This window comes from Elaeis guineensis, chromosome 12 (genome assembly GCF_000442705.2).
Source record: "Elaeis guineensis isolate ETL-2024a chromosome 12, EG11, whole genome shotgun sequence".
NCBI lineage: Eukaryota > Viridiplantae > Streptophyta > Magnoliopsida > Arecales > Arecaceae > Elaeis > Elaeis guineensis.
Genome location: NC_026004.2, coordinates 10,288,549 through 10,314,867, shown reverse-complemented (window position 1 = coordinate 10,314,867; position 26,319 = coordinate 10,288,549). Strand labels below are relative to the sequence as shown.

Genomic DNA, 26,319 nt, shown 5'->3' with positions numbered 1-26,319 from the left:
ATATGCTGACTTGGGCTGCACGGCTTGCTTTCTCAACTGAAGATCTAGTTGGGTACGATAAAGTCCAGAATAGCAATCTTGTCTGCTTTTACTTGTCATGTGGCTTGCAAAAAGGTTCTCATATGAAAAGGCCAACTCAATGCAATGGAGAATCACATTTTATAGGAATTTGTTCCCACTAATCCAACAAGACATTAGCAGAGTTGTTTTAAGTTATACAGCCACAACTACTCGAGCCTTCTTGGAAGAAATACTTTTATCCAGCAGTCTAAAATTTGTGAAAGTTTTGTTTGGATGTAATATAAACACAGTAGAAGGTTTTATTTGCTAGGCTAGATTTTCAGTCACCGAACTCCACTTGGCAAAGATGACAAACATGATTCCTGAAACCAAAAATAAGAAAAGGGCAGGAGGCAAAAAAATAAGGACAAAAAGGCATTGCCTTTTAACTGGCATTTTAACAAAATGATGATCATAACAAATGGATAAATCATGGCAAAGATGACTTGGGCTAAAACAAAGCAAACAAAAAATATTTTTAAGTTGATAAGGACATCTGACACATATCAGTTCTACATGAATTTTTCTTTTTTTTTTTATAAGAAAATAATAATTAAAATAACATCATACAATATTTAAAAAAATAATAATAAAAACACCATCTTACAAACCGAAATAAGAATATTTCTCCAATGCAAACATTGGCAAGAGATGCCAACTAGCACTGAAATCTACTGTTGAAATTATTTTTGACATCAAAATAGTAAAATAATTTAAGTTTTCTTTTAAAGATGAGAGATTTTGATATATTAAAAGATTTATCCTTTAAATAAAAAATTGTTCTTCTTACTTTCTCCACATTTCTTTTGTGTTGTCATTGAATCATGCATGTCAAATAGGAACATTTTAGTATTTACCCCTTCTAACTAATATAAAACATGAGATTGTTCCTAACAGGATCATGCAAATTAATAATAAGATTGGGATCAGAATGATGCTATGAAAGCACATTATAACAACAACGATCTCTCTTGTACCAAAAAGAAAAAAACACAAGTTCTCCTCTCACTATCCAGGGAAAATATTATGTTCTATCTTGGCAGGGTCATACAACACGCATAAGATTCCACCTTTTTCTAGTGATCAATGTTGACGGGCGTTATCGAGCATGGAATATAAAATACGATACGACACAATCCGCACTAGATAACATCGTAATGAGTCGTCAAAATGAAAATACTTATCATGATATCTGTTATTTATTTATAAATACAGTCGAGCACCAGCATCAAAGAAATCTCTCATGAGAAAAAGAGGACAAGTGGCAAGAATAAATCTTCACTTTGTTGATTCCTCTCAATGAAATTTGCCATATATATATATATATACTCTTTTTTTAATGAGTATTTCCCAATGATATTTGTGTAAAAAAAAAAAAGAAAAAGACAATCTCAAACGGCACATAGTGTTCTAGGTCATTCACGATCAGTGCATATATCGCCAGGTCATTGATATAAAGCACCAATCCCTCTGGACGCCAAGATTGGAGTCCACATCCAGTCTCAATGGTCCTATTATATTATTATAATGAGTTCCGCTAATGCTATTATTAACCAATCTAATACTAAATGACAATTATTTATTTTATCCTACATGATATAAGTTTTTAATCTCTCTACTAATGATAGAACATGGGGAACACCTTACTCCCTCCATTACACCGCAAAAAAAAAAAAAAAAAATGTAACAGTCATTGTATAATTTGACATTATTTTATTGTATTTCAAATAACTATTAGCTTGATAAAAAAATATATTCAAAAGGTAGATATTTTTGAAGGAAATTTTCAGAAAAGAATAAATTTTTAGATATTATGTTAGTAAAAGAGAAATGTAAATATTAAATAATAGCTGTTATTTGTAGATGATCGGCAATTATAATATTAAAGAAACATTACAGTACTAATTATTATTATTTTTATCCAATATAATATGATATAATGTAACGTAATGCAAGATGATATAATGTGAAGTGTTTCAAATTGTTATAATAATCATTGTAATGATTTGGTGTGGTTCAAACCTGCCGCCCATTGAAGGGGAATGTCCGCATTTCATCGCAAGGCTCATTTTGAGTTTTGGGTCATAGGGCGGACAGTGCAGTCCGATGCATAAAGATCCTGATACTATCCAGATGCGAAAAATCATGAAGATGACTGCAATGAACAGAAATGTCATTCACCGGCCTAAACGACGAGCAAATACTCAAACATGAAAGCAAGGGATCATCCAGCGAATGGATGAGCTCCAAGGAGGAAGGAGAGAGGGGGGCAAGAACCATGCTTTCAGAGAAGTGACGGTCTGAATCAATTTTGAACTGCGAAAATAACTGACTAAGCCGTGCCATAAGAGGCATTCTTATCTCACGTCCAAGGCTCAGGTCTTGGAACGTCGTCTCGCATTCTTATCTTACAAGGCTCCTATCTTAGAACGTGTTGGGCACTGGAGGTGGGTTGCGTGTGTTGTGGAGGCCATGGAATCCTTAAGCTAGCTTCCTTAATTTAGCTGAAATAAATAAATATAAAAAATAAAAAATAAAAAATCTCCCTATGTACTTTGCTTGAAATTGTAATTATCTTTCTATATGTCAATTTACCGCAATATAAACCTTGCATTTTGATTGCTCAAATAGGTCCACAATCCGTCAATTCTGATCATGACTCGTAGATGCCTATGTAGCAGCTGGCATAGAGGAAATTGGCTGATATAGATTTTCTTTAAGAAAAAAAGGGGAAATTGAAGCGGACTGAGTTCCCATAGAGTCCGACCCACCATCTACCATTCAAAAACCAAATCGAATCCAGAGAGAGGAGACTACACATGGTGATGGCTAATACTGATCGTTAAACAATCTTGGTTAATGCAATTTTTCGTTAAATAAATTGGATCAACTTAAATTGAAAATAAATTTTCACTCCACCAAAAAATTTTAACTAAAAATATAATGTATGATCAGTTTTATTAAATTGGATCACAATGAGACGTATGAATTTCAGTAGTTGATGACTATCAAATGTCCAATCAAAATCATGTTGTATTAGTTATCATCTTTTAATTTTACTCTAATTTTTATGATAATTGGCTTGATTTTAACGCACATGAAACGCACCCTTATTTTAGTGACTAACATATGCATTATTTAAATATTATTATAATGATATTTTTATCGATAATATCATTATTTTATTATTATTTTATTATTAATATATAAAATTTTAATAATGATATAATGATTGGTACTAAAAATATAAATTTTTAATGACCACTTTATAATTACATTATTAATAGTAAATAGCTATAGTGACTATTTTAAAATATCATCATAAAAGACATATACTTTAATGAGGAATCATAAAATCATCATTAATATATTGATCAATATTGATTTTGATGCCAAAAATTATGACTATATATTATATCATTGCTAAAGAGATAGAGTTTTAATGGCTATTTTACCAGCAATATATACATACAATGATCATTTTAAAATATCATCATTAAAGACATAAATTTAAGTAAAAAATTATAAAATTATCACTAATGATTTGACTACCATCAATATTTTGATACTAAAATTATGACAACATAATATACCATCACTATAAATATTTTTAGTAATAAACTATAAAATCTTTATTGATGAGTCGATCAATATTAATTTTGACACTAAAAGTATTTTTTTATCTTAAATATTAATATTATAAAATTATCATTAAAAATATTAATTTTGACACTAAAAATATTTAATCACAGACTGTATCATTGCTAAAGAGATAGAGTTTTAATGGCTATTTTACCAGCTATATATACATACAATGACCATTTTAAAATATCATCATTAAAGACATAAATTTAAGTAAAAAATTATAAAATTATCACCAATAATTTGACTACCATCAATACTTTAATACTAAAATTATGACAACATAATATACCATCACTATAAATATTTTTAGTAATAAACTATAAAATCTTTATTGATGAGTCGATCAATATTAATTTTGACACTAAAAATATTTTTTTATCTTAAATATTAATATTATAAAATTATCACTAAAAATATTAATTTTGACATTAAAAATATTTAATCACAGTCGTTAGCATCTTTCCCTGACACTGTCCAATCACACAAATAAGGTTTTGTTTTCAAGCACCCCTTTGAGAGTCAAGAAAGTGATCGATACCAGAGTGTCACAACAACACAGAGACATAGCGGTGGTGCAAACGATGGTAGAGCATAGAGGCAAGAGGGTGTATATGAGTGTGGAGTTCTTCCATGGCCTACTACTATGCAACAATACCACCATCTTCTGCCTCAAAGACTCTCTCGAGTCCACCATGATTGTTCACCTCCAACATCTTGTCACTGAGGAGATGGCCGCCACCATCTGGAAGCTAGCTCGACCTCCATCCGCTGGGTGGAGTTTGTGCTGCCACCACCATTGCCTCCCCCCACCCCCAAACCACAGCAAATCATGTATAAACCCAAGAAGAATCCAGACCTACCTGACCTCTTACCTAGGAAGTCCTTGTCCTCAACTCTTTAACCATGTGCCGGAAGTGTACCTCAATCTCCGATAAGGCTAATAGACAATGAGTAGTCCAAGATATCAATGTTGAAGGGTTCAAAGATGCAACAATACATTACCATCACACATGGGTGACAATCCAAAATAGGCGAGAGCTGGTGGGTACATGGCTTTTGACCACCATTTGAACCTCGTCCTCGACAATAGTAAGGAGTACGTAGGCATAAGGTACCAATTTTAAACGAAAACTACCCGAACCAGTGGATTTGGATTGGGTCCGACTATGAAGCCAAATCCTTGGTGTTTCCCAATGATAAAGAAAGGTGGCAACTTCGACGTGGATGAAAAGGTTGGCCAGACGTAGAGAAACAGAACTCCTTGAAGGTTACTTAAAAAAACTGCCATCAGAGACAATCCGTACCAAAGAATTCGTAGTATTTACGTCAGCCATTCACTTTACAATGGCAGCCCAGATTTTCTAACTTAAAATTTGAAATTTAAAATTTAAATTAAAAATTTAAAAAAAAATGAAAAATATAGAATTGTAATATTTTTTATTTATTATTTTTTTGTAAATTATATTATTTTATTATAAAATTATATTTATTAAAGATAAAGCAGGGATGACCAATGATAACAACAGCGATGTGACATGATGAAAAATGGTAGTAAATGAGAAGAAAGTGATTTGGATTGGTTCTTTTGCTTGATCATGCTTTTCTACTTTTTGTAATGGTATGTTATTGTCGCTTAAGTGGATCACTTTCATCCATAAAATATCGATAAAAAGTTAACGGATAGGAACTATTGAATTGATTCTAACAAGCTGTAGTTTTCTCCGCTTTATGCTGATACCGGCATCAAATTAAGTGTTTGGTGCATCAAATTTCATAATTATGCTTCTCTATCTCGGTGGAAAATATTTTCAGAGCATCTCATAATGTGACATTTAAAGCATGCTATCGATGAAAGCTACTATTTGATATTTCAAGAGAAAGGTTGGAGAGTATATTAATAAATAGGGATTATTCAAAATTATGAATTATCTACATAATCTAACATTTGATATGGATTAGCAGGAGGTGATGAAGGACGGCTAAATGTTAGATATGTTAGCAATGCATTTCTCAAGAAATATATTCGAATTCATCTTAGTGGCGTGATATAGTGCTTCATTAACTTTATTTGCAAAGAAATATGACATCTCATTAATGAGATAACCGTACAAATGTTTTCTTTTTCTTTATCTTTTTCCTTTTTCCAGATGAGGAATAATGTAGCCATAAGCCTACAGCATTTGTTAACATCTCAGAGATATTGCTTCTTATGCTGTTGCCATCCCTGTTACTATTTGTCAACTGCTATTGGCTTAGCTCTAGTACTTACATCCCTAGAAATATTTGAACGCTAGTGCTGTTGAAGACTTTGATATGGTTGCCCTGTGATTGAATCTCAAATACTTAATCAAAACGCTGACAGGATTATTTATTGGCAAAAACAACCAGGCTACAATATCCAAAGACAATTTATCAAAAAATAAGTATCTTTTGGAAAAGATTTTTGTCGTGACATCCTTAAGAGTCATGCTTGAGGCACTTCATTAGATGCTTTCTGTATGCTAGCTAACTTTGATTATCAAATCCAGCATCCGAAAAAATTCTTCCACCATTAGTGATGTGACATAAACCAAATCTTTCAAAATTGGAGCTGGAAGGGGAAAGAATCGCCTACCGAGGGTAATGGCATGATATTTACGTTGTAGTCTAAGTTTCAATTCCTGCATGACATTATTGGATTCTTTCCTAACCGGCCGGAAAAATGCTGGACGTAAAGGCCTTGTGGCCAATCCTGGGCGTCTGGGTGGAAAAGCTCCAATGGACCACATCACATCACATCACATCACAAACGTGAAAAATGCTTCGAAGAAGCTGCTAGTGAGAAATTCCTCAGGCCAGCACAAGCCTTGCTTCGGGAGAAAGCTGCAAGGAGTCAGCCTGCGTCAATCTCATGATTTATACTAGTTTTCTAGTGCAATGTGGCATGAGAACCTTCGCAACAGGTACAAAATAGACCACGAACATATTAAATAGTAGAGTGTTTGCAATAACGTGCCAAAAGTGGAGAACACTAAACTTTTGAAAACAAAAAAATATTATCTCTATCAAATAAGAGCCGTAGATGAAGAAAATTTTTATTGAGAAAATTTCTGTCGATTCACTTTTTAGTGATATCTAGATTGCTCTGTCTTTCAATTATAGTGTTGATCTGATATATTTATCGAAAGATGAACAACATGACGGATTGAATCACTTCTTATGTGGAGGAGCATTCTAAAGACTGAAGCTGAAGACATGATCAGATTTACCCTTTAATCCTGCGGAATCTTTTATATTTTGATTTTTTTGGACTGCTCAAATATTAGAGTACCATGATTGACCGTATATACCAAAAAAAAAAGATATGATTTAAATCTTGGATGGTATATATCTAAAAAATTAGATTTGGATAATTATAATATGGATGAGTTTTTTTCTTTTTCTCTTAAAAAGTTCAAATCATAAACGGCTCGAATAGAGTTAAACCCATGATCATCTCTAAACAGAGAGCATGTCACATCATACATAATAATTCTATATTTTTTCTTTTCCAATATGGAAAGAAATACTAAAGGTCTTTAAAATCTTCCAACAAAGCTTCTTCTGGTTTGATAACTGAATTGATGAAAACATCCCCTACAACTAGTTCCCTATATTATCCATGCTCAATATTAACAGATACAAGCCCATGAGTCTTTCTCTCAAAGAACAATTTATCAGCAAACTTCAAATCCCCAATGAATTCTTTGGCATTGGTAGAAATGCAATTATTATCCTCCCTCCTCAGCAAAATCACATTAATGGATAACGTCAAATTCAAGGAAATGGAGATGGATAGCAATTGAAAAATTCCCTGTTCGAAGTTCTTATCATCTTCTGAAGCATGGTAGAATAGTCTCTCAAATTGGGCTTATAGTCTGGAAACTATCTGTTATAGCCAAAAAAAAAAACAGGGGATCAAAAACCGGGAAGAAGACTCCCGGTAGGAGTCTTCTTCTCCGGCGAAATCCAAGCGAATCAGTAATCCTAGGATCCCTCGGAGTCCTAGGACTCTCTATAAGAAGACCCCATCTCTTTAGAATCGATCCATCGACTCTTTTTCCCTCTTTTTCTCTCCAATTTTTCCGAAGAAGAGCCGCGATCCCTTGCCTTGTTCTCGCCGTGACTGCTCTCCGACGAGGCCACCGGAGGTCAAGGTAAGTTTCCTTTTTTTTCCCTCTTCCTTCCTCTTCCTTCCGTGCTCCTGTGCACGGCTGCCGGCGACGAGAGTCGCCGATTTTCGAACGGGAAAGAGACCCTGTTTTTGAGCTTTTTTCTTTGAATTTTCCGGCGCCGGCGATCAGAATTGATCGCCGGCCATGCTCCTCCGTGACCGGGGGGTGGCCCCCGTCGGCCGCCGGCCTCCGCCGCGGCGGCCATGGCCCGAACGGCCGATCAAGGCCGGAGGACCAAGGGTCCCCTGTTCCGGCATGGGAAGAACCAAGAAAAAGAAGAAAAGAAGAAAAAGAAGAAAAAGAAAAAGAAGAAAAAGAAAAGAGAAGAAGGAAAAAGAGAAAAAGAAAAGGAAAGAAAAAAAAAAGAAAAAGAAGAAAAAGAAAAGAAGAAAAAGAAAAGAAAAGAAAAGAAAAGAAAAAAAATAAAATATAATAATAATAATAATAAATATATATATATATATATTTATATATATATATAAGTAAATAAATAAATAAATAAATTAAAAAAAAAAGAAATTGATGAGAGAGAGAGTTTCTCTCTCTTCTTTCAGTCTGAACCCTGACTTTCTCTCTCTGAAATTGGACTTTCTCTCTCTACTTTCTCTCTCTAGAATTTTCTCTCTCTAGCTTGTTTTTCTCTCTCTTGATGGATTTCTCTCTCTAAAGTTATCCTTCTAGGATTAGCATAGGGGAAGGCTTCATCTGATGATTCTGATCGAGTTTAGAGACGAGTCTGATTTTAAGCGAGATTTTAATTTTGAAATTTGTTAGATTTAATTTTGAATTAAAATTAATGTAAAAATATAATTTTGGATAATAGGCACGGAAGAATCTCCTAGAAGTTAGTCGATCTGTTCATTCAGTACTCCGTGAAAGGTAAGTAATGAATCATCTTCTCGAGATATTTTATATTTATTCTGAAAATAAATAATTATTCTCTGAAATTATGCATGATTTATGAAATTATGTTTTGAAAGAAAAGTGCGTTTGAAATATTATGGTACGTAGATTATGCACACGTTCAGTGAGAAAAATTATGATATATTATGATACAAAGTATTTTGATACAGATCGGATTTATGCTCTCAGTCTAACTATGTTTCAGTGGGCCCCGCCAATGGGGATTATACGTTGGTACTCAGTGGACCCTGCCAGTGGGGGTTGTGCACTGATGTTTGTGGACCCTGCCAGTGGGGATTGTGCGCTGGTATTTGTGGACCCTGCCAGTGGGGGTTGTGCGCTGGTATTCTGTGGACCCCGCCAATGGGGGTTAAACGTTGGTCATAGTCAAGGTTGTTGAGTTACGAGTGTTTTGAATCGAATCGAAGTTATGATTATATTATATGTGAATATTTGAAAATATTTGATTTGTATTAAATCAGCATGAAATATACTCTTATGTTTATTTGCAGCATTATTCTTGAAAATTATATAATATCTGAATTATCTAGTTGAGATATTTGTTACTTACTGGGCTGTCTAGCTCATTACCTTTCTTTCTATTTTTCAGATTCAGATAATTAATTTCAAGCGTGGAAAGAAATATTGGGACAGAGCTTTTAGAGGCGAGATTTAGCATTGTCAACTTCAATAAACTTAGATCTATTGTTTTATTGTTAGCAAAAATTTTATTGGATGTAAGACATTTGATTTAATTACTTGAATTACAGTTGAATAATAATTATTTGAATTTATTCCGCTGTGATGCATTGATATCGTGATGAGATGCCTTGCATGCTTATGGAGAGAGTTTTTCATGAGTATGCGGCGGTTGCCGCGACCCTCGATTCACAATCTCGGGTCGGGGGCGTGACACTATCTCTACCAGAAAAGATCAAAACCTTCATCTGGTTGTGTTACTATAATAAGATCCTCACTGTAGAAAAACTAAGGAAGAAAGGAGTCTAGGGATCAAAATCCTATCCACTGTGTAACAACTATTCAGTGTCAACTGATCACCTATTCACATCATGCACATATTTGCTTAAACTTTGGGGGTCAATATCTCATGGATGCAATCGCGGCGACCTACCAAATAATTTCAAAGATCTTTGGGGGCCATGGAGATCAAATGAGATTAACAGAGATGAGAACCAAGCATGGGATTGCCTGACAACTATTTTCTGTTGGTGTATATGGAATGAATGCAATAAAAGAATTTTTGCATTTGAGGCTAAAGCTTTTTCAGAAGTCAGAAAAATAGTTATCTTTCTGTTAAAAGAATGGACAACAGAAGCAAAAAATGAAAAAATTAAGCAACTTTTTTGTAGACCTAACACAATATAAGGACTTTCAAACCTCTGTTTTGATGGGACCGGCTGGAGTACTCCTTCAAATTCATTTTCTGAATGGGAAGCAAATGCTGAAGTGCTATTCATCATGACCTGATAGGTTTCCTTAATGTGGAAAAGTGCTATCATGGATTTTGATCTGTTATCTACTGTTGCTTAATCTTATAAATCATCTTTCAGCCACAGTAGGTAAAAGAAGCAGAATTGGCCACCAGCGATCAGAAGCTCAACACAAAGTATCACATGAATGGCCAGAAGAAGTACATGGGAGTTCCAGTAGCTTTTGTAGTATGGTCTGTAAAGAAATCTCTACAGGTCTGCAATAAGTCTGTACATATTCTTCATAACAGGCCTGTAAATAATCCTTCTGTCATAGGTCTTTCAAGTTATAGTGGGGAGGGGTTTTTGTAACGGGCTTGGGTTCACAACACCATCTAACGACACCATATCCTAGTATATATATCTCCATTCTCACAACTTACTATTACTATTTTAATTAATACATTAATTAGTGATGGAAGCATCTTACTTCCTTCATTTTTTCAAAAAAATTCTATATTTTTTCCCCTTCTATGACTAAAGGATATATAGCAAACAAGGAAGCACTGATCGCAAAGGCTAATAGATTCTTATTTGCATTTGGCTTGATTCATGTTAGTAAATCAACTCAATATCAACTTGCATCATATATTCCATAATTATTTGGTCATCAACAAGACCATAATTATACTTACAAAAACTCCGGACTACATTAGCAATTCCAAAAACATAACCCGGACGGGTTAATTAGAAAATTCAAATAATGGTCAAAATTTTTGACCGCAATATATAAATTAGAGGAAAAGTTACCAATACCATCGATGTGCATTATTTTTTTAGTAGGAAAGGACAATCATTCTACACAAGCATAAGCTAGACCACAGGCATCAACCACTGCAAAGGTACAAACAATAAGAGGATAATCATCAGTCTAAGCTCGCATGTACTCCAATTCAGCAGCTATGTTATACCAAAGTAATCAGCTATATGATTTGCCTATCGCTTCGTATACCTCACTTTAAAATTTGGAAATTCTTTTCTATAATCAACCAGGCTAAGATACATAGATGGTTGTGATCATGCTTCTGATTGAGCCATGAAATAGCCTTTGCCAAGTCATCTTCCACCAATATATTAGTCCTCTTTTTTCACGTTTGTTCCATACGCTTCAATCTTTCCCATGCTCCCTTCAATTCTGTGGAAGGCACTGAAGTCTCTAAGAACATAGGAACAGTCTGGGCAGCCATCGTGGATCCATTGCTACCTTCGATAATGAAGCTAACACCAGTACTTCCATCTACCATGTGGGAACCATAAAATTTTTAGTTTAATCCAGTTAGGTTGAGAGGGAGACCAATAAATAATGGAAGAAAATGGTGTAACGCGATACGAAATATAGGTTCCCAGTGTCCAAATTTGACATCGTAGCTCGAAAGAGTTTTCATGCTTGTGAACCAAATGTTGAGCCCATGATGGTAGCCAGGTGAACATTGTTCCACAAATGGGTTCCAATAAATTTCAGATTACTCGTTTTAATTGCCAAACCGGGCGGAGTACCGGAAAACGCGCTAACGTTAACTAAAAACCAGCGGTGACCATACCCCATTTACCGAGAGTGAGAACCCGCGGCAGCGGTGACGGATCCCGTGAGCCGTCGTCGCGGAGGATCGGGGCGGAGAATGTCCGGCGAACCCGGATAGTCGCGCGTCTCCGCCGGCTCTAGCCTTCATCCTCCTCTTCGTACTTTTTTCCGCCTCCGTGCGCGGCGGCGCGCCGCTAATCCTAAGGTTCCGATCATCTCTCTTCCTTGAACCGAAGAGAACCATAGGTTCCATGGAAACCCTAACGTTTAGAATCCTAATTTCTCGATTCTTGCTGTAATGTTCCGTATCCTTTTTGTTTTTTTTCCCCGGACTTGGACTTGATTTTGACCTTGCAGGTGAGGTGCAGCAAATCATGCGTCGGGGCAGAATTGCAATTGTGAGTACGTTAGGGTTCAAATTTGTTTTTTTTTGGTTGTGTTGAAGAAAATCTTGAATGGAAATATTCATCTACTGAGTTCCTTTTTCTTATTCCCGTTCGGTTTTTTGGCAAAAGTTTCAGCTATAGGCATTCGATATGGGAAGTTCTGTGGAGTGGGATGGACCGGGTGCCCTGGAGAGAAGCCCTGCAATGAGCTCGACGCATGCTGCAAGGCTCGTGGTGAATGTGTGGAGCGAAAAGGTGGGTTATTCGGCATGGATTCGGTGTTTCTCGAAAGAATCATTGTTAGTTGTTACACTCCTGACCCAAAATTATGAACCATGCTTATAGAAAATTCTTTCCACAAGCATGTAAGGCATCTTATCATGCTATTATACAACAATGAAATAATTAGTCAATAATTTAAATTCAAAATATAACAATTCAAATTCAAACTTTAATATCTCAATAAATTTAACAATATTCAATACATCTTACATTAAATTCAATAAGAATTTCAGTCTAAAATAAAAGTACGAAGATTCTGCTTATAATCATTCTTCCATTCATATCCTGCATCATCTTAAATTCTCGATATCTGTAAGCACAGTAAAAATAGAAGGTAATGAGCTAGACAGCTCAATAAATAATGATCACTCTCAGTAAATTTTATCAGATAAAATAATAAATAATCATTTATATAAAATAAACATATCGAGTTCATCAATTTGAAATCAATTTTAATTATACAATATAATTCATGCTAAATTTTTTTTCAAAAATTAAAATTTCTAGCGAGATTCTAAATTCTTTCATTCTCAAGTTTTTTTCATCAATTATGAGCTATGACTACATTTTTTCTGTGGTATGGTCATAATACTACATATTTTCTTGCGGTGATCTGCGAATCATCTGGCAACAAAGTCTTTCGAAACCGTTGATCTCGTTAACGATTTGTTGCTGGTCTCATTGGCGATATAAACCCTCAGGACAAATCAATTGCCAACGTATATGTCTCCATTGGTGGGATCTTTTACATAGTCAGATTGTCAATTCATATTGTTCTTATATCAGAATTCTTCATAAATCATGTTTCATATTCTAATTTCGATAAAAAAATATATAATCATGTAATATCGAAATCCATCAATATAATGCATTATAAAATCAATATGTTCAATCATGCTTCATCATAACATTTCAAATAAGATTTTTTATAACAAAATATCATTCATCCAATTCATGCATTGTTTCACAAATTATGTCAGAAAAATACATTATAATTTATCGATAAATTTAGAAAAAGTGAAACATTATTTACCTCGAATGTATTTCAATAATTCACATAATTTTATAATTTTTTTTTCAAAAATTCTGTTCGTAGATTATATCGCGATATCCCATGATCAAACATCCACAATCCTATACAGGATCAATTTCAATAATTAGAAAGGATCGAAACAATTAAGAAAGTTAGAATTGATGGACATCCGTATCCTATCGTTCAGATTGGTCCGATCATCTAATTTCATCTGGTCAAAATCCAATTAGGACATAAACGATCCAAAGTTTGACTATCAAATCAAATCGGATTTCAAGTGATAAGATCGAAGTTTCTTCATTGGATTCATGAATCAAGTGGAGAGAGAAAATCAGAGGAGAGAAAATTCATGAGATACAATCCAAATTAACAGGTGCCATAGTCCAACATTTCGATTGGTGTGATCAAAATGATCTAATCCAAATAATGGTTAAATCAGGATCATGGATAATCAAATTGAGAAATATCGAGTCTGATCAAGGTGAGTGCCAGTACGCTGCCTGATAATCATGGATCAGAATTCTTCATCAGATCAGAAATATTAAAAAAAATTTTCATTGATAAATCTTTTTAGAGAGAGAAATCAATCAAGAGAGAAATAATTTTAGAGAGAGAAAATTCATCTTAGATTCCTCAAACGATATGACTCAACAAATCCGATCGATCAGATCAAATCATGCTGAAATTATCACGTGGATAATTCAATAAAATCATGAGAAATAGAATCTTAAAAAATATTAGATCTGACCAAGGTGGATGTCGGTATGCCGTCCGACGATCACAAATTAAAATTTATCATTAGGATCAATTTCAATTTATCATCATTCTTCTTAAAATTTTAAAAATCTTAGGAGAGAGAAATAATTTAGAGAGAGAAAGTGGAGAGAGACTAGAGAGAAAGATTAGAGAGAGAAGAAAAGAGGGAGAGAGAGTCTATTTATTATTTTTCTATTTTTCTTCTTCTTTTTTTTTTTTCTTTCTCCTTTTCCTTCCTTCCTGTGGCCTCCTTTGGGCGAAACAGGGGACCGTGTGGTCCCCTCCTTTGGTCGGTAGATCAGCGGTGCGACCGGCATGACGGTGGCCGATGGTGGAAGGACGATGATGGGGCGGTTCGAAAGAAGTGAATCTGATGGTCGATGGTGACCACTGGCGTCAGAAAATTGAGAAGAACAACAAAAAAAACAAAGATTTTTTTTGCAACAAAATCTGACAAATCCGATCGCCAGTGATCGTGCACACAGGCAAGGAAAAGAAGTGGGAGACAGGAGGAAAAGAAGTCGGGGCTTACCTCGAGCTCCGATGACATCTCCGACGAGAAATTGAGGCAAACACGATGAAAGCTTCCGTGAGAAAACTCCGACGATCCTTATCGTTTGGCTCTTGATTTCTTGATGGGAGGAAGAGAAAAGAGATCTCCCCTTTAAAAAGGGTCGAAGAAAGGAGTCGTGGTGTTTTCCGACTTTGATTAGGAGCCGGTCAGGAGGAAGAAGACTCCTTATGGGAGTCTTCCTCAATTTTTTTTTCTTTGATGGGCTTTTGTGGGCTAGATTTAGGGCTCAATTGAGCCAGGTCATGACATTCTTCCCCTCTAAAAAAAATTTCGTCTTCGAAATTTTTCTTGCTTAAGTCTTTATAATTTCTTACTTGAGATTTATGGTAAAAATCTCATCCATAAATATTTCAATATTCTAATTATTGATACCAATTTATTCTTAAATCATTTTATAAGGAAAAAGTCAATACATCAAATATTGATCTGAAATAGAACCATTCATTTTCTTATTGTCAAAATCAACATCTCAAAGATTTTTAATTTTTAAGATTTCAAAATTATGCTCTTGTTCCTTATAAAATAATGTTCAATACCTCATGACTAGATTAAAATCAAATCCATCTCTTGTAAATAAAAGAAAATGAATATCTTAATTCCTGAATAAGAATTTTATTTTTTTTCAAAATACTAACCACTCTTAATTAATCAACCCATCATAAGATAGGAAAACATACTTCTATGAATCACATGATGATATCCAAATTAGTCAAAATTCAAAAATATTTTCTCTTATTCATGCTTTCAAAGATTAAAAATTTACCTTTTTAATCTCATTCTCAAACTTTTGATGTTTTAATTTTTTTTTGATGCAAATTCATCATTAAATCATTTCATAAAGATAAGATTAATATCACTAATATTGATTAGAATCAATACTATTATTTCTGATCATCAAAATTAATCACTCAATTTTAGATAAAGATATCAAATTTCTCACTAAAAATTCTTAACTGCTTATGATTTAATCAATTTATCACAAGATCATAAATAAATTTTACTACATTCTCCATAGATAAACTTTTAAGTATAAAAATCTAAGATCAAAATCATTATTCGATAAACAATCTCAAATTCTTTTTAATAAATAGAGAATTATTCAATTCTAAGATAAAAAAAATTTATTTTTAAATATTCTAAATCAAAAATCAAAAATCAAAAATTAAGATTCCACTCATCCTAGAATTAGGATGATAAATATTTTTGTAGCATAGTAGGTGGAAGCACTACTTTTAAAAATCACATTAAAGATATCCAAATTATTTTAAAAAATATTATTCTTTCTAATATCAATGAATTTCTTGTATCAAATCATATCATCTATCATAATTCTTTAACTCAAAGAGTCAACATTCCTGACTTACTCAAAATAATCTAGATCATCATGCTTCCGCTACGCATTCTATTCTAACAATTAAAATTTTTTAGGTTCACCAAAAAATTTTGATCAAATTATTTCTTTATCTTATCAATATAAAAGATCTAAAATTTTAAATTTTAATTGAAGTCAAAGATTAACTTTCGATTCTCATTCATACTTTTACTGGTGTACAATAATCTTGATTAACCTTTGAGTCCAATATCACATTTAAAACCATCATATAGGTTTACTATAATCAATACGAATCAAATCTTAATTCTCATATCGATTCAATTCAATAATTCCATATCAAAATCCTTATAAGTCAAATCAACGAGAAAATTCTTCAATGCTCTATTAAGTTAGGACATAATCAGAACATATAAAAATTTCAAATCATTATCTTTTCTAAAATTTCTATCATCAGGATCTTTAATATCTATCAAGTATCCTTTCATAACAATCATACAAGCCTCAAAAAATCAATTCTCTACTTAATAGATTCAATCAGAGATCTTATTAACAAAAGTAAAAGAACTCCATATCAATTTCTAAATTCAAAATTTTAAATTTCAAATTCACATGGGTCCCATAATCTCGAATAAATATAAATCGGATCTTTTATCTTAATCTAAAGATATCAATTTTTCATTAATAACCTCAACAATAATATCAGAAAATCTTTTGATCAACTTAGATACGAAATCTTTAAATTAAAATTTTATATACATCATATACTTTCCAAGAGATACAATAAGATCTATTATTTAGATCAAAGGATGATGATTAAAGATTTCAGTACAATGAATATCCTACAATCTCATAATCTATTTTATCAATAAGAAATAGGTTTCTTTGTAATATCTCTAAATATGCATTCATCCTAATATGTCACTTTATATATGATTCACATATCAAGTTCAATTTCAATAAATATTCCAATCAAGCATCATAAAAGACTTTCTTAGTCCATTCTGAAATAAAATTTTATCATTAAATCTTTATCTTACCAATAATAGTCAACTTCTCAACTAGAAGTAATATCATAATATTATTTTCATATCGAATTTGAACTTACGATTCACTTGAATAATCAATGATCAAATTAATAACCATAATGCACAATAAAATTTCATGTCTATCCTTTTGTAATTACTTTTGATCAAAATCTAACTAATCATATCATAATCCATAGATCATCCATCATATTTCAAACTCTACATGTCATAATCTCTTGTGGTCTTTTCATACATAATCTCAATGTTTAACTAAAAATCATAAAGATTTCTCATACTACAATCATCATAGATCTACACCATAATGATCCTAGTGTCTATCCTCTTATACTCATTCTATATTTGATTCTATATGTCATAGTTCATCCACTAATGCTCTGATACTACTTTAATTGTCACATCTCCGACCCAAGATTGTGAGCCGAAGGTCATGGCAACCACTGCATACTCATAAAAAATTCTTTCCACAAGCATGTAAGGCATCTTATCATGCTACCATAAAGCAATTGTAGAATAATTAGTCAATAATTTAAATTCAAAATATAACAATCCAAATTCAAACTTTAATATCTCAATAAATTCAATAATGTTCAATATTTTACATTAAATTCAATAATGCTTTCAGTCTAAAATAAAAGTATGGAGATTCTGCTTCTAATCATTCTTCCATTTATATCCTACATCATTTTAAATTTTTGACATCTGTAAGAATAGTAAAAATAGGAGGTAATGAGCTAGACAGCCCAATAAGCAATGATCACTCTTAGTAGATTTTATCAAGCAAAATAGTAAATAATTATTTATTGAAAATAAGCATATCGAGTTCATCAATTCAAAATCAATTTCAATTATGCAATATAATTTATGCTAAATTTATTTTTTTTAAAAAATTTAAATTTTTTTCGAGATTTCAAATTCTTTCATTCTTAAGTTCTTTTTATCAACCATGAGCTATAATCATATTTTTTCTATGGCAGGATCATAATACCGCGTATCTTCTTGCGGTGAGCTGCGAATCATTTGGCAGCAAAGTCCTTCGGAACCGCTGGTCTCGCTGGCGGTTTGTCGCTGGTCTCACTGGCGACATGTCACTGGTCTCGTTGGCGACATAAACTCTCAGGATAAATCAATTGCCAACGTATATGTCCCCATTGGCGGGGTCCTTTACATAGTCAGTTGTCAATTCATATTGTTCTTATATCAAAATTCTTCATAAATCATGTTTCATATTCTAGTTTCGATAAGAAAATATATAATCATATAGTATCGAAATCCATCAATATAATGCATCATAAAATCAATATGTTCAATCATGCTTCATCATAATATTTCAAATAAGATATTTTCATAACAAAATATCATTCATCCAATTCATGCATCATTTCATAAATTATGTCAGAAAAATATATTATAATTTATCGATAAATTTAGAAAAAGTGAAATATTACTTACCTCGAATGCATTCCAATAATTCACATAATTCTATAATTTTTTTTTCAAAAATTCTGTTCGTAGATCATATCATGATATCCCATGATCAAACATCCACAATCCTATACATGATCAATTTCAATAATTAGAAAAGATCGAAATAATTAAGAAAAATAGAATTGATGGACACCCATATCATATCGTCTAGATTGATCCGATCATCTAATTTCATCTAGTCAAAATTCAATTAGGATATAAGCGATCTAAAGTTTGACTATCAAATCAAATCAGATTCGAAGTGATAAGATCGATGTTCTTTCATTGGGTTCATGAATCAAATGGAGAGAGAAAATTAGAGGAGAAAGAATTCATGAGATACAATCTAAATTAATCAGGTGCCACAGTCCAACATCTCGATTGGTGTGATCAAAATGATCTAATCCAAATCATGGTTAAATTAGAATCATGAATAATCAAATTGAGAAATATTGGGTCTGATCAAGGTGAGTGTCAGTACGCTGCCCGACAATTATGGATCAGGATTCTTCATCAGATCAGAAATATTCAAAAAAAAATTTCATTGATAAATCTTTTTAGAGAGACAAATCGATCAAGAGAGAGAAATAATTTTAGAGAGAAAAAATTTATCTTGGATTCCTCAGACAATATGACTCAATAAATCCGATTGATCAGATCAAATCATGCTGAAATTATCATGTGGATAATTTAATAAAATCATGAGAAATAGAATCTTAAAAAAATATTAGGTCTGATCAAGGTGGATGCCGGTATACCATCCGACGATCACAGATCAAAATTCATCATTAGGATCAATTTCCATTCATCATCATTCTTCTCAAAATTTTAGAAATCTTAGGAGAGAGAAATAACCTAAAGAGAAAGTAGAGAGAGAAAGTGGAGAGAGAAGGATTAGAGAGAGAAGAAAAGAGGGAGAGAGTCTATTTATTATTTTTCTTCTTTTTTTTTTCTTTTTTTTTCCTTCTTCCCATGGCCTCCTTTGGGCGAAACAGGGGACTGTGTGGTCCCCTCCTTTGGTCAGCCGATCAACGGTGCGACCAGCACGGCAGTGGCCGACGGCGGAAGGGTGACGATGGGGCAGCTCAAAAGAAGTGAATCTGACGGTCGGCGGTGACCACCGGCACCGGAAAACCGAGAAGAGCAACAAAAAAAACAGGAATTTCTTCCGCAACAAAATCCGACGAATCCGGTCGCCGGCGATCGTGCATACAGGCAAAGGAAGGAAGGGGGAGAAAGGAGGAAGAGAAGCCGGGGCTTACCTTGAGCTCCGGTGATGTCTTCGGCGAGAAATTGAGGCAAACACGGTGAAAGCTTCAACGAGAAAACTCTGGCGATCTTTGCCGTTTGGCTCTTGATTTCTTGATGGGAGGAAGAGAAAAGAGATCTTCCCTTTAAATAGGGTCAGAGGGGAGGAGTCGTGGCGTTTTCCGACTCTGATTAGGAGCCGGTCAGGAGGAAGAAGACTCCCTATGGGAGTCTTCCTCAAAAAATTTTTTTTTTCTTTGATGGGCTTTTGTGGGCTGGGTTTAGGGCTCAATTGGGCCAAGTCATAACATTAGTTCTGTATGTATGTTAGCCTGTTCATGTTTAAATTCTCCATTCTTTTGAGTTGTTAGTACATTTCCGGTGCTTGTCGACTGAATTGTTACGAGCAAGTTGTCTCAGAACTTTGTTTTAATGGGAATGGGTTACATGTGATCTATGCATGATTAGATGCCACGAACCCCTTGCAAATGCTACCGGCTAGATAAGTACTTTCTCTGACAAATGTCTACTATAAACTTAGGAAACTAATTAACAGTTTCTGGCTTATAATTAGGGGCACATGCCACCTATTGATGCATCTGTTGTCAAAAAGAGTGCACTGCATGAGGGGTAGTATTATGATTGTACTAGGTGGGAAGTATCTAAACCTTATTCTGTCGTAATTGTCTCCTGAATATAGTTGCATGAAATAGCTATTAACCCAACTACTCACATTGCAGTTGATTCTCTTAAAGAGATCTACTAATATATAATCTCAATTGCCATATTAATTGGTGGGATAGTTGCAATTGTTTATGATGATGTGATTGGTCACAATTGTTCACAAGTTCTAATCTATCCTTGAGCTGCAACCAAGGAGTTTGGCATCAGGAAGGGCAGAAAATATTGATCATTTATATTAGATCTAAATCTATGCACCAAATACGTCTAGAGTTGCTATGCTGACAAGTTACTTTGGGATCTGGGCCAAAATACAAGCTGACCTATGATTGTTCTATCCGAACCCGACTTAACTATCAGAAGAAGCTGAGCTCCTTAGCCTGCTTTGGACTTCTTCTAGTTGAGTCTGGGTATGCTGGGTGGTTACAGAAGGATGAAAGGAACTCTTTTGTCATCCTAATGCCACCAATGTTGGTAAAGAAAAGGCAAATGTACTAATGGAGGGTACCGTTTCATTTCTATGGGTAGCTAGTTGAAAAAAATACAGGCTGAGTACACTAGATAAGTGAAGGAATTATTGACAAGGGTGACGTCACTACTATTATTGGGAGAAGAGACGAAGGAGTTTTCTGGAATGAAGGGAATGAGACATTGTAAGGGAGAAATATGATAAAATTAATACTTGGAAATAAGTAACATGCTGTATGTTTTTGTTTTTACCCCTAGGTTATGCAGTGTTTATTGATTTAACAGGGAGACATAGATGCTAACTTGGACCCATGGATGGAAGATTAAGACAATAATGATTCAAAGTTTATAAAGTAGAACATATATGGGAGACTATAAATGAGAATCAAGTCTCATTCAAAGTTTATGACCAACATAAAACCACAATATTATCGTTTTCATTATATTGGATCTATTATGAAAAAGGACACACACATAAAGGCATGTAACGGGAACAGAGTCAGATGGGTGATGTGGGTAGGTGCTTTTTGATGCTATATGATCGTAACATATATTTGAACTTGGAGAGAAAATTTTCTAAGATGACATTAATACCTACAATGTCATGCTTTCAAGTTGCTGGGTGACAGAGAAAGCAATGTAAGATGACTGTGGAGGAGATCAGAACGTTGAGCAGGATTTGGGAAAGTAGTCGGAGGAAAGATTGTCAATCCATCAATTGTTAAGTCAAGGAGTTGCACCAGTTGGGGATAAGTGGTTAGAACCAACCAAGATGGTAAGCATGTGCAGTCTGAAGAACTGAGACTTGACAAAGAAGGGGGCTTGATTTGCATCAAAGAGACAAAAGAGATGGAAAGAACCAAAGTTAGCATGGATTTTCAGCAATTGATTCAGAAAAGCTTTCAGTGAACATAACTTTGGCCTTAATTTCAGGAAAAAAGTGGCAAAGAAGAATATGTAAAGCTAACTCTAGATATTGGATGAGGCTAGTTGGTTGTTGTAACACAGGGGCCATGCTTAAGTTGCTTTAGCCTCAAGCTACCCCATTCTAATATGATGTTAAAGTTTGGGTTTTCCAGCTTGGAATCATCATTTCTTTTGCAAGTCGGGATAGCCTGACTCCAATAGCTACCTAATGTACGTAAAGGTAAATAAAACAAGGAGAAAATACTCATTTTAATTTGATTGAAACATATGCCAAAAAAATAGTCTTAAACAGGGTGCACACTCTTAATGACCTTTAGTTGTTCATTCCTTGAATGAATATCTCGAGTTTCTAATGAATATTTATCATTCAAGCATCTGAAATTTTGGCCTTTAGTTCTCCATAAGTTGTTGCAAAAGTTCCATATATATCTTTTATAACTCAATCTTCTTTCAAATTTCTGAAATAAGTAAAAAAAGGTCGCTATAACATTCCTATAGACTCAAGTATATAGCAATCAACTTCATAATGTGTTTTTGTGAAGCTTATAGCGTCATAGCCTGAAACTTATCAGTATGCCTTTTCAGCCTTGTCTTTTCCCTTTTCCCACCTTTTTTAACAAAAGATGTGTCTAGGAAGCTAGACAACTGGTAAGAAGTAGCCTCCACAAAACTGATGAAGGCTGGATTCAGGCCCAGGTCTCTGGTACAAGTGAAGGTGGCACCTTCCTTTTGTAGATGATTTTATTCAAACAAGAAATGGAGAATAATTGAGCTACTCTGCATTGCATTCATTCAACCAGTTGTAGGTTAACTTAGAATTTCCTTGGGCATACTTTTAGGAATGATGTTGTTAGAATTTTGGGCCCTTTGAGCTTGTACATTTGCAATCTTGGTTTCGAAGTTGGATTTTCCAACTTTGGTTTTACTTGAATTTGTTCTTCCTTTTTTAAAATACTGTTCTGTATGGTTTTCACATCATTGCTAATTTCCTATGGCTGTGGTTTAGATTTCTTTCCATAAGCAAGTAAAGCAATCATAAAGAATATTAATGGTTAGTCTACATAAAGTCTTGATTCTCATTGCATTTTCTGCAAACCACTTTTAGGCTGATAATTTCCTCATACTCAGGTCACCAGCTACTTTTTTGTTTGATTAATTGCATGGCTGAGGTCTGTGTTAATTCGATATAAAGACTCCTTATCAGGTTGCAAATAAGTTATTCATAAAATAGAGTAAGCTTGGTTACTTCCTCTAGATGCCTCGAGCCAATCTTCCACTATGTCTTCTTCCTTCACTTTCCATTTTAAATTTAGTCAGTTTTTAAGTTGATCCTGATCAAAGAACTCTACTTGGAATCAGATCTGAACCATTTTCTAATCCTCAAATATATCTTCACATCCTCAAAAATATGCAATCTTTTCTTGTCCAAGCTGAGAAATTACTGTCTTGGTAATTCACAAATTTGAAGCATCAAACAAGTAGATCCTGCTTTTTTATTGACTGTTCCTAACTTTCAGTCCTAAAGTTTGGCTATTTTCTAAAAAGAAAAAGAAAAAAAAAAAATCTGTTTGGCTACCTGAGCTGCCTATGCAGCAGCCTAGGTTTAGGCTTCACTTGGGCTCCAATCACCTGATCACTGGTACCATGTGACCCCTATTTGCGACCCGATGCTTAGAGGATGCCCGGATAACCTGCCTGAACCCCTGCTGTTGCATTTGCAGGCAAAGTAGGCCCGATTCAGATGCAAATTTAGCACGCAAAATGTGAGCATGTTAGGTTTGCTTAGGGATGAGGCTGACCCCGGGACTGACTGTTGTGCTGCATTTAATCAATGTCGACAGAAATTTCGTGCCCAGATCTTAATTTTGATGGCCATTTTATGTTTAATTCATGGCCCATTCATAAGTGTGTAGAAAATAGGAATACCTTATACAGAAGCAGGCCTAACTGTTAGCAGGGAATAGGGCCCTGTTTGGATGTTGGTTAGGAGGTGGTCAAGTGATTGTTATCCACTTAACCAGCCAAATAAACCAGCCAAACAAGATCAAACAACAAGATGTTAAACTTTGCTTATCGATGCTCCAAAAAGTGACTTATCCTGGTTAAGTATATTTTATGGTGGGAGGTGAAATATGTTTAACCATGGATCTCTCTCTTCTCCCTCTTTGCTTTTAACTTTTTTACACAACCCATCCTATTAATCCTCTATTGTCAATCAAACGAGGGATATTTTGAACCAATGTATATGTGATTAAGGGGTGACTAATGGTTAAAGTTATCTGCCCCCTGTTAGCTATTTGTTATCTAAGCCTGAGGGACTAAATATAAAATGCTGTTTATGGGTTAAACAAACAAATGGCAGTGAAACAAGGAACCAGGTGTTAAGTAACATGTACCCCCATTGCACCTTCCCTCCCTCCCTCCCATTATCTTTGCTTAGTTTTGTGCGCAATTTTTATCATGTCGTAAATCTTAATATTTCTAATGATTTTTATGTAGGCTCAGTGTAGTACCTTGAATGCTTCCATACTACAGCTCCTTGTTAGAACATTGGTTAGCAGGTTTCCAAAAGCTTCCTGATTCCAAGATAACTTGTATCCTAATCATCAACTACCTAACCTACCTTTGGTTTCTCCATGTTCTTGTAAACCAAATCATGAAAAAATTAATTGAAATTATGAATATGTTTATCCTGCTTAGGTAAATCCTTGTGGAAGTGGATGAGACAATTATAAGATACGTATGCCTTGCTGGTAAGAGGAAAGTGAAGAGGTAACACGACCATTAAAAAAAAAAAGGCTGCAAGGTTCCGGTAGATGAATGCTGAATCAAAATGGAGTTGGAACCAAGTATGATCAAGCAGCCCCATGAAGAAGAATGCATACAACTGACCCAAGGCAAACCCAGGACCAAGCTTGTTGTTGATTATGTTTATAACTTGTCATTGTGATGCATCCGCTCGAGATCCAAGCTGCAGCATGAGATCATTAGACATGATTGTCGCTATACTACTAAAAATATCTTTATAATACTAGTTGCAGAACATTAAAAGAGCAACTGATAATGTATCAAAAAATTTGCATTTGTAAGCTGGATGCTGACTCCTGTCATTGTTGGAAACTGTCTCAGGTTTGATGAGTGTGAGATGTCATGAGAAGTTCAAAAACTGCATTAGGAAGGTGAAGAAGTCTGAGAAGGATGGATTCTCTAAGGAGTGTCCTTATGAAACAGCAATGCCTACTATGATACAAGGGATGGACATGGCCATCTTATTTAGCCAGTTGGGTGGCCAGCATACCGAATTATAGGTGTACCTAAAATACACTCTGGACTTGCAATTCTATATTGTAACAAACCGATACCGCTTTCATTATGCACAGTTCTACTTTTTGGAGAAATGATCTGTATCTAGACCAACCATTGCTGCTGCCAAAGATTCTGCCAAACGTGAATCTGCTGGACATCAAGATGGCCATAGTAACTCAATATCCCTCTGATGTCCAAGCCATTTTACTTGTTGGAAGATCATTTGCTTTGGCAATTCAGACTGTAAAATCCCACACGTGATCATTAGCCATTGAACATTACATTGAGTTTTAGTTCTGACCCCTTTCTTTTTTTTTAAATGTGAAGTGATCTGAAGATAAATTGGACGAAATCGAGGATCTGTGCTGTTGTATCAGGCATTCATTCATTTGTTCTTGGGCTTTACAGAAGAATCTAATCACAATATTTATTGAAACTTGTATGAAACTCTCTGATAACCTCTTATTTTATTATTGGTCGAAGGATTCATCTAGTAGTTTCTGCGTAATCGAGTTTTCCACCAACTATTCTCATGTGTCGTGGAACTCACTCTTAAAGTATGCACATCTTGTTCCTTTTTCATTAATTATTCTTAAAGCGTGCACAACCTTTTGAAACAAGCATGCATCACAGGATAACCTTGGTTCTTCCTTTTTCATAAATTCACAACATCTGTTCTTGTTTTGGTGAACGCAATAAACTTCTGTACTAATGGATAACCATGCTTCTTCCTTTTTTATTTTTTTGGTAGAAATGCTTCTTCCTTCTTTTGATACCATATTATTAGTCTAGTTTAGGATGGATCTAAATAGAGAGAATATAATTAGAAATTTGATGGAACATGAGCAAAACGCATCTTACTCCCAAATCAACTCCTGCATGAAATTCAGAGAGACACAGCTTAAACAAACACGTCCAAACTTCCTATTTTTCGCCTTATTCAAATCAAAAACCTGCTATGTTTCCGCATAAACAGCAAGGGTCGTATAAAAAACTTTCGGA

The 26,319-nt window shown here is 34.3% G+C and overlaps 1 pseudogene; it reads left to right on the top strand.

The window, feature by feature from the left end:
* Positions 1 to 4,286: 4,286 nt before the first annotated feature.
* On the top strand, positions 4,287 to 25,764 carry LOC105055350 (uncharacterized; annotated as a pseudogene).
* The last annotated feature ends 555 nt before the right edge of the window (positions 25,765 to 26,319 follow it).